Source organism: Lepisma saccharinum, chromosome 28 (assembly GCF_977018435.1).
Source record: "Lepisma saccharinum chromosome 28, izLepSacc3.1, whole genome shotgun sequence".
Lineage (NCBI taxonomy): Eukaryota > Metazoa > Arthropoda > Insecta > Zygentoma > Lepismatidae > Lepisma > Lepisma saccharinum.
The window spans coordinates 39,604,531-39,615,892 of NC_139256.1; positions in this window are offsets into that span (position 1 = coordinate 39,604,531).

Here is an 11,362-nt window from a genome sequence, read left to right on the forward strand (position 1 = left end):
ATTTAATTATCAGAGCTGAGGTGGTCAATTATGTTTGCGATCAAGAATTTTTGCTATTTTTTACAGTCTAGTGAATTTACATTGTCATGTACCTGTACTGGGATTTGATAAAATTGATTATTTGGAAATTAAAATTGTTTTGAGTTGTGGTTCACTTTGTTTCTTAAGAATTGCATTCTTCTATGCATGCATTTTTGTAAAAATATGAAATAAAGTAATGTGGCCATTCTCCCAGGTTGAAATAGTATAATTTTTACACACATTAATAATTAAAGCAAGTCTAAATATCTTGTTAAAGTACACCTTCAGTTTTCATCTTTACCAGCCTTGGGTAGGGATTTTTCATTCAATAAAAATATATATTTTCTTAATTTCCAACTATACATAGTAGGTGGCGATTAAATAAATGTTAAGAAAAATGGAAAGGTCAAGGAAAAGTCGTGAATTTTGGATTTGTTATTTTGGTAGATACCCTGTATTCGTAATGAACTGATTTTATAGAATTATGAAGTACTTTATGGTATCTGCTAACAAATTAAAAAGACTTCAGTATGATGATGATGAACCTGAATGCTTGAAAAGCATCAACAAAAATTTGTTACTGTTATTTACATGTAGTACAGAGGTTGTTTCCGATCTATGGTGACGAAATTGCACACCTTTTGCAGCACCACCAAGCATGAAGAGAATGAAGCTGCCATTCGTGTGGGCACGTTAGACCGTTGACTCTGCGTGACAGGTGTGGTCATTGCATATTGGGAAGAATGCCGCCGAAAATCAGTGCATATTGGGAGGGTTACATAACTGCACTTTCCAACGTAAACTACAGTGATAGTGCCATTATAAAACTGTGCAAGGAGCGTGGATTCACTCTGTCCAGAAATGGCATATCACAGGTGTTGAAAGGGGCAGGTAAGACGAGGCGTGGGATGATTCCTGCGGGGCAGAAACAGGCCAATCCCCAGCCTGCCACTAGCCGCACACCAGCTACAATTCGAGATGTCAGGGCGCTGGTCACCAGGGAGAATCCAGCCACACAGAGAAGTATCGCAAACCGGCTACAAACATCACTGAAGAGTGCGCGCCATCATTGACCACGATTTGGCTTTGAAAAAGCGACACAAGGGGCGTGTTCATAAGCTCTGGCTAAAACACATCCAGGAACGTCGCACGAACTGTCGAAAGCTTTATGAGCGGCACCTGTCAGGTGAAAAATGGAAGTTCCTTGTTACATTGGACGAGGCATATGTTTATCTTGATCACTGTCACAAGCCATGTGCAATTTTTTATCGATCGACAGGTTCGAGGGACTTTCAAAGATGGTTCACTGAATGTAAGGAAAGTTTTGGCACAGGTTTTATGATCATTGCTGGATACTCGTACAATGGCAAGCTGACCATACATTGTGTTGCCAGAAATACGAAGGTTAATTCTGATTATTATCGGGCTAACGTCCTGACACCAGTTTATCGCCATGACATTCCCCATCTCTACGGGAAGGATCAGAATCGTGTGTGGGTGCATCAAGACAAGGCGTCAAGTCACACATCTCGCTCAACCCGCCTCTTCCTCCAACAAATGGCAGAAGAAACTGGAATTTGTGTCATTCCTTTCACAGACATTCCAGTGAAGTCACCTGATACCTCACAGATGGGACTTTTGCACCTTTGGCCTACTGAAACGAGCCTTGTCTCAGAGAAGACCCCGTACCATTGAAGGGCTATGGAAAGCCTGTCAGGAGGAGTGGTTGAGGTTGGACATGACTACACTTTGTGCCAGTCTCCTACAGTGGAAACTTCACTGTCGGGCAATTGCCAAGATGCAGGGCCACCAAAAAGAGCACTCTCGATGGTGGTGACATGGTTTCTCTTAAGGTAGGAGCAGTTTGAAATCGTCACCATAGATCGGAAACAACCTCTGTAAGACCACTTTTCATGGTATGCCCAGACATCTTGTTTTTCCCAGACATGTCCTACCTACAGTTTAGTCTTATGTCAGGCGTCCGGGAGGAATTTGAAAAATATCATAAATGTCCTACATTTTGAGCGTCCCATAATATTAATTAGGGAAATAGGTGTTTCAGTTAAACAGTAGAAATCATGCAAGTTACAAGTCTATGGATTACACTCCCAAACTCAATAGTGAAATTTATTTTGATCCAGTCGTTTGGCTGAAGGTGCTTTTATTTGTGGTCGCTCTATATAGTTTACAATTAATATTTTATTCATTATAATTTGTGATTTTTTTTTTTGTTTTTAGGATTCAGGTAAGTAATTCATGCACATATCCCCAACACCCTCTTAAAACGTCCTTATTCTTTTCCCAGGCAACCCTTATATTTGTCAGAAAGATGCTCACGGTTGCTCATGGAAAATAAATGTCCTCCTAAAATATATATTTTAAGTACAAGGGTTGATCAAAGGTACAAAACGACACTGTCGGTGTAAATGAATACTTTATTCAAAGTATCCTCCATAGGCCTGAGCACATTGATCCCATTGATGAACGAGCCGAATGATTCATTTTTCCCAGAATTCCTTTGGCCATGACGCGACCCAGTCCTTCACAGCGTCCTTGAGTTCATCGTCCGAGGTGAAGCGCTTTCCTTTGAGATGCTTTTTCAGGGGACCAAACACATGGAAGTCACAGGAGGATAAGTCCGGACTGTAGGGTGGATGGTCTAGCTGCTCCCACTTGAACCTGGCCAGTTCCGCGTGTGTGACCCTGGAGACGTGCGTTATCATGGAACAGAACCACACCCTCCGTGAGCAGCCCCGTAAACGTTCACCATCCGGCGATGAATATCGGCCAGTTTAACACCTTCCGCTGTCAGAAGACGGATAATGCCTCGCTGCTCCTCAACAGTCGAATTTGCCAATGTTAACGCCATCCTGTCCGAACATGCACTGCCGCGTCACTTGGACGGCGCTCTGTATCGGAGCCTCTGCTCTCTCCTGCGCATGCGCGTTCCCCTGCATGCTCCGATGCCACGTGGCGACTCCAATCGCACCCCTACATATCACGCTACGTTCTCCCATTGCAGCATCGATATTATATAAAAGATTCCATTGTTACGACGTTTCGTACCTTTTTATTTGATCAACCCTTGTATATAAATATCTTTTCAGTCAGTTATTTTTGTTAATTATCCTACGGGCATTGCAGGAACATGATAATTTCAAACTTCCCTTGTGTTCGCGTGAGATGGTTCTTTCATTTTTGCGAAGAGATCATAATTGCACAGACTCATATCGGGTAAATATGGTGGGTGTTCCAGTACTTCCCATCGCCAGTTGCGCAGGAGATACATCACAGGGTTAGCAGTGGGACGGCACTTCTTGGCAGCAAGTCCCATCTTCTTCTCCAGAGTGTGGGACAAATGTAGTGTTCCAAGAAACTGAACCACCACATGCCTCACGCAGTCCCTGCCAACAGTCTTGTGCACTCCAACCACGTGCCACTTCAATTTTGATCCAAACATACTATTCCAGTTTTGTGAACATATTGATTGATTTGCTTTATTTTACTTAGCTTTTTGTGCCACTTTTGGCTAATTTGCGAAGATGGGGATTAGTGATATGATGAAATTGATGAATGGACACTCATAAACATCCATGCCCAGGCCAGGATTCGAACCCTGGACCCCTGGCATCATAGCATGATGTGCTAGCCAATCCGCCATGTGAACATATTGATAGGGCAGTTGCGCTCTCCTCTACTTTGCTACATTGCAGTGAATAACACACAGCTGTTCCCACTCACCACACTTGCTCGTCGAACCGTCCATTATCAGCTACTGCAACCCTGTGCCTCACAGACTCATGACTTGCATTTGACAGCAGTGTTGCCACTAATTTTTATCCACCAAGATACTTTTTGTTTGTTCATAAACTTTGACCTTTATCTAATACAACAGGTAAAATGCACAAAACTGTCATTTTCTATAGTACTACAGGGATGTGAAATATGAAAATTAATTAAGGGTTTTCGAAAACAAAGTCCTTAGAAAATTATCTTGATCTAAAAAAGATGAAACAAGAGAATGGAGGTTATATAATAATGAAATTATTTATTTATATTTATCTTTTTAATGAAATTAGAATAAAATGAAGAATGCTTCAATGGACAGAAATGCAGCATAGAAGGTGGAGGAAAGAGGAGGCCAGGAAGATGAAATGAAAGTGTTGAAATAAACATGAAGGAAATTAACAAGAACGATCAAGTTTCGATTCATCTTGGCAGATGGAAGGCTTGGTGTTGCTGCTGCTGTAATAAATCTTCAGCATTAGGAACGTCAGAGTTAGCATGATTTTTTTAATATTGTTTCTTGTAGGTTTGCTTAGTTTATTCAAGGGGGTATCATAAAGTTTTAATTATCACCATGAACTAAATGTTGATGGCATATATATACGGCCTCTGCATTGTGCTGCTGTAGTGTGGAAGGCATATATATACACGCCTTACCTTTGTTTCAACTATATTCGATTTACTGTGCTGTATATATAGTCACCCAGATGTTTGGCGAGATAGTTCTGACTGTAGTAAAAACAAAAAAATAGTAGAAACAGAGGAAAGAGACGAAAGGACACCAGGAAGAAATATTCTACATGAACTAGAAGTACATACACGTATATATATGCCAACCAGTGGTGGCAACTGGGTTCCAAAACTTGGGGGGGGGCATAGTGCGGGGGCAACTGCCCCCCTGGTCACCACTGATATTGTGTATTACTGTATGTTGGTATTATTGTATTTGTATTTGTGTATCATTATATTATTTACATTTGTCGTGAAATATGAAAGCATTTGTGTAGATAAAAACTTTATAAAAGAAAAATGCATGCAAATATTGGTGCATTATTTCAATAAATTTTGTTCAACTGAATTTGACGAAGAAACCTACATTTTCCAGTAGCAACTTGTTCAACAAATTCCACACTTAAGGGGTTAAGTTGTGGTCCTTAAGACTACTCTACATAGTCACCGTGCAAATGCACACATTTCTCCCAGTGTTTCTTGACCTTCCACAGGCCATCATTGTAGGTAGAGATTCTCAGATTGCGTCAAATCAAGTGTTCCTTGTCGAATCACTGACCCTGCAGTGGAGCAGTGGATTTTTTTTATTTTAGGGATCAATAAAATGTCACCTGGGGCAGGATCAGAAGCGGCAAGATTTAATAGCCGCATTGCCTTGCTTCCATGGCAGCAGCTTGAGATGAGTAAGCAGGTGCACTGTCGGCATGTAGACAGACCGCGGAAGCTAGTGTGCTGACACCTTAGTCATGTGGAGTTCGTCATGAATAATTTTCCACACCCGTAACTAAGACCAGTTGCATGCACGATCATGTGAAGAGTTACTCGTTGGTCTTACAGGATGAATCCTCCACTTTCTTCAAAGTAGCCTCATCGTTAGAGCCCGGAAGTTCAGGTATTTATTTTCGTTAAAATAGGCAGGCAAAAAGGCATTTATAATGTGGTAAATAGGCACTAAAATGAAAAAAAGGCAAAATAAACCGAAAAAAGGCACATTTAGAAGTCGCTTACTTTTATCTATAATTTCTGGCAAAATGTTAAAATCTAAATTGGGAAGAGCATTTCAATTTTCTCAGTCTTGATTGCACATAACTACAAGGTGCTTTTTAAGTTCTCAACATTCATTGATAGTCGTCTGTCAGAGAGAATGTTTTTCATAATAGAAAATGATCTTTCTACTTTGACAGAAGTTATTGGAGCATACATATAACAAGCTAATGTAGCTGGACTCATTTTGGTAACAGCATTTTCACCTTTTAGAATATCACAAATTGTTTTCAATTGTTTCAAGTCCTCATTTGCACTCACTACCCGTTAGCACTTTTCCGCAACAGCTCACCCCTTTTCTCCTGGCACTTCCATCATCTGCTGCATAGATTCCTCGAAGATTTTCATGGATGCTATAATTGTAATTGTCTCTGGCAATGCACCATAATGTGCAAAAGTAAACTTGAATAGCACAGGAGTTTTTTTCACTTCACGAATTGAAGCCGCTTCATTTTCTAGAAGAGCATCGATCACCTCACTGATTTTTTGAAGGTTGTTAGCATAATATATAGCTGCTGCTATCCAGGTTCCCTATCTCGTCAAGATTGGTTGCTGAGGTAAACTAAGCTCAATCGCAACTTCCTAAAATTTTCGGGTTCGAGAAGGAGATTTCAGAAATATTTTCTTTGTGTTCGAAATCAACCTGTCCACTTCAGCAGTCAATCATGCACAAGAAATGTTAACCGAAAGGCAATATCCTAACTCAGCATGAAATACTTTTTCTCACACTTTTCTCCTTCAGCAATGTTGAAACATGCGCGAGTTCAATATTACTTAAATAAGGCGAAAATTATTCACATAATAAACGGAAGAAAAATAAATGCCAACAACGTTTTTTTGGGAGAAAAATAATTTATATACACATTTTTTTTTTAAAAAAAATGTCAAATTCATTGAAAAAGGCAAAAAAAGGCATTATAATTAAAAATAGGCAGTGGGGTCCCAAATAGGCAAAATAGGCAAAATGAAAAGACTTCCAAAACATTCGAAACAACATAAGAAACGTATATCCGGAAAAATTTTATCAATATATGCAGTAGATAAAAAGAGGCATTTTGCCAAACTTCCGGGCTCTACTCATCGTCCATGAGTGATGGTCGTCCACTGCCACCTCACAACAGTGTCATATCACCAAAGCAAGCATTGAACTTGCTGGGCACTGTAACACCTCAAATGCAGGAACTTAATTACACTGCAAGCCTCATTCTTCTCCATCTTACAGGTTACTGACATCTACCACCAACTATTAAAAAAGTAGACAACATACTACGAACATTTTTACACCATCATACACACAAGGTGCAGTGATTACACTGACAAACTTTCATCCACATAGCTCAATAACTTCCGGATGATAATTAAAACTTTACGATACCCCTTGTACATTTAAAATTACACAATTTAAAAATGTATAACTATGTTAGTTATGAAAAACACAAGCCAACTGAGATATAGTTTGCTCACATCTAATAATGCTTCACAGAAAAAAAAACTGGGTTCTTCAGAAAAGTTGCACACTTTGATGTCCTCTACACTTTATATGAGTTTGTCAGTGTTGTACAGCAAACATCCTGCATGTATGGTTTTACTTGAAGGTCAAATTAAGTAACAAAAATACAAATTAAAACATTCAAAAAAATTTATTATGTACAACATGACAAAAACAATCTCTCTCCAATAACAAAATAGTAAGAAAATACAAATGTATGATGTGACATTTATATTTATATTATTTAACATACATTTTCACAAATACAAGAAAAAATAAACCACTCATTTTTTGTCCTTTTGGGAACAATGTTGTTCTTGTAATAAGCTGACTCTTTCATGATCCACAGCTTATGACAGCTTGTAACTGAAGCAAAGAAAGGTGAATATGCATGCTATACTGCATGGAATATTATTCAAGTGCTAATATTAATATGTACTAGTATAATTCACATTAAACTATTGAAAATTTCTAATGTATTAAGCATTCAAGAACAGCGTACACCAACAGTAAGAGTGTGTGGGAAACATTAAAACAAGCAAAATATAAATATATATGAAATATCATTCCATTGTCATAAGAAAATATATCAGGAAATAAACTTTATTATTTTTAAAAATATATCTCCATAATTACACTTTTCTGTAGGCTTTGCAAAGTTTTAATATCAAAATGAAAGACCACATGAAATTTTCAATCAGACTGAAAAAATTTTGCAACTCAGTTTATAAGACTAGCTTTTTTAAAATCTCCTTATCTAATTACAATATAGAGTTAATAAATATTCATAAATATTTCCTTTATCACAGAATGCAATTTTAATCACATTTTATTTCACAGGCAAAAATATCAGAAAAATATATTTTATTTTGTTCATTACACAGTAAACTAATTACAGTTGAAGTTCACCATCATATAGGCATGAAAGAAATTCTTATTAAAGGCTTGAATTCTAAATATGTACGTACAGAACAATGAAAAAGATGGTGAACTTTAAAGTGTATTGGAAAAAAACACATTCTCCTTGGAGCAACTTCAAAAAATTAATTTATTCCCACCATATTTTCGCGTATCTTGTGAAAATAATGCATTTGGCATGATTTCTAGGATATTCAGACACCGTGAAAGTGTCATTTTTGCACACAAGAGAGAGACAAGGATTATGGAAAAGTATTAGCTGGTATAGGTTCATTCTAACCGATACCACTGGTATTAGCGAGCACTGATATTGCATGTACTCAATATACTGCACAATAGCACATTACCCGCAAACAGGGAAATATATATGAAATGTAAATTTACTGCTTTTTGTTGCAGAACAATTTTGTCTTTGATCCTGACCCTTAGAGGGGTGTAGAACAGTGGAGCTGTGTTTATGTGATTTTTTGATGCAGTGAAAAACAAAATACCACATATCTCTGAATGCAAGACGACCCCACATATTTCAACAAGGGATTACAGAAAAACTATTTTCAAAACTTTTTAAATGTGCATCATAGTAACACCTGCACCCTGTTGTGAAGTTCGATGTTGAAGCACGTTTTTCAACATTGCGATCCATTACATATGGGTATTATCGTAAAATAAAGTAAAGAAGATAGCGTATACATACCACCTTTGTATAGTATGGTTGTTGAGTTGAGTTGGTGTTTTAAGTCCACTTTATGCACAGTAAGGCTAATCGGGACTGGACCTACAGTTTAAAGTGGGATCCGAACCACTTGTGCCTCCACCGGGTATCGAACCCGGGACCCCTTGATTACAAGGCGGCGACGCTATTGTATAGTATGGTATATCACACTTTACTACGAAATTTAAAAGTGGAATCTACGTCTCACAACAATTGATAAAAGAAATGTCTGCCACAACAGTCACTACGTGCCATCACACAACAATGCTCAAAGCACATGCGAATGTTCAAGGCTAAAGCAGTAGGCGTGGCAGAGGGTAGAATTAGAGCTTAATGGAAGCTTGTGGTTCTGTTCAGTAAAGAAAATAAAAACTCCACATCATATGCCGTGAAAGCAAGACGACCCAATACTACTAGGCATGAAATTGCTGCAAAAAAACTCGTCTAGGATTCAGAAATATACGGTAGTTCTGTTGTATGATTTTGTGTTTTAAGTCCACTTTATGCACAGTAAGGCTAATCTGGACTGGACCTACAGTTTAGAGTGGGATCCGAACCAGTATGTGCCTCCACCAGGTATCGAACCTCTTAATTACAAGGCAACGACACTACCACTGTGCCATCGGGGAGGCCCGGTAGTTCTGTTGTAAGGAGCATGTCCATTTAAAACAAAATTGATCAATTTTTTTCCTATGGTTTCATTATGGCATCGGAGCGTAGCTGTTCGCACATATTCAAGTACAGATGTGTTGATTAGAGCAAAATAACTAATTCAAATTAAAAATAAGTATCAGAAATAGCTTATGTTTATAACACAAATTCAAAATATAATTACTGGTTTATAATACTAAATGGTTACATATCATTCATTGGCTTCAACCTTCATAAAATATTTAAGAATATTTGGTAATCTTAACACTGTACATATCTAGGATACTTTATAAACAAAGCAAACATGTATATGAAAAATAAGTATAACAACATAGAGGTTATCACAAATCAATCACTGGGATCATATTTTTTAATATTAAGATCTGGTTGCCAACCAGGTAAAATCAGCATTTACTTCCATTTTGAGTGTATACATTGCTCTCATCTTGTTCCCTGATGATGTAAGCAATGTATGCACTCAAAATGGGAGTAAATGTAGACTTAACCTGACTGGTAATCTTAGAACTCTTGTTTCAAGCTACGGGGTGTGACAATGAATTGGGTGATTTTGCAACACTGGATATAAGAATTGAATTGTTGTTTTAAGTCCACTTTATGCACAGAAAGGCTGATTGGGACTGTACCTAGAGTTTAAAGTGGGATCCAAACTACTATGTGCCTCCACCGCGTATCGAACCTGGGACACTTTGATTACAAGGTGACGACTACACTATCGGGGAGGCCTGCAACACTGGCTATAACTAGTTATGTCAGAGTTGAGTTAGCAGTACCAATATCTTGGGGCATGGCATGCGTTTCAGAAAAAGTGAAATTTGAAAGCAGAAAGTCTTCTACCACCACCTCCACACATCCTCTATGAACTTAAAGTTCGGACCTGGAAGGAGGTGGCTCAAATTCCTGTGGCCATGTGTGTGTGGAATGAAATGGAAGTAATCTTAGTAATGCTATTTTCAAATAAATCAGAATTTATAGATTGTATTTCCTTTCGGTATTCCTTCTTCAATGTGAAAAAGGGGTGACAGTACAAGGAAAACTGTTCCATATTTCTGGACAAAAATATGTGATTACATGCAATTGTGAAGTATTTGAATTAAAATAAATGTATGCCTTTGAATGGAGGATTATGCTCATCCATTTCGCCAGAAAGGTGGCGTGGTTCCAGCCACTGCACAGGCTGTGTTCGACCAGGAAGGTACTGAATGAATATCATTGAATTTTTGTAACACGCTCCCAGGGAGCTTACTATTAGCTGGTTAACGGCTCCAAAGGTGGAAGAAGATGGATGTTATCTCAATGGCGGTGGAAGTGGAAAACCCAGAGGACTAACACCTCTCTAAACAACCTTCGTTCATCTGGCTGTGTATCGTAGTACCTCATAAGGGCCCCTAGCCAGGGTAACGGTGAAGACCCCAATGGCAGATGCGGTACAGCGCAGATAGCAGAAGGGGCACTACATTCCCATGTAGTTAAAATTTGGAAAACCATGCTCTAGTAGCGATGAGGGATCCTCAGAAGACTAAGACAGAAACCCAGCCATGACCTGGAGGCTGAAAGGACTATATAACCAAAAGCGCTAATCACCCACATAGAGGTAGATGATGATTCAGAGAAGAAATGAATGCCTCCGGAACCCTGGACAGATCTCACAAAGATGACAACGCAAGCAGGAATAAGAGAAATGAAGAGGATGGCAAAGGAACGAGAGAGATGGAAGGAGTGGATAGAGGCAACCCAGATGCTATGAGACAAAAGGGGAAGAGGAAGAATAATAATTTATGTAACAAAAATGAAAAAATCATAATAATGTAGTTTATGATGCTTAAAAGATATTTTCAAACTTTCTTTTTGTAATATGTTTTCCCTCTTTAAACAAGTTCGTATTTGTACATATACCATCACTTTAAACGTTTTGTCTTGCCAGGATGTATCCTATTTTGATCACCTTATGATGAGGTCAAAAGTTAATAGGTACTGTCAATATTTGTGTCTGT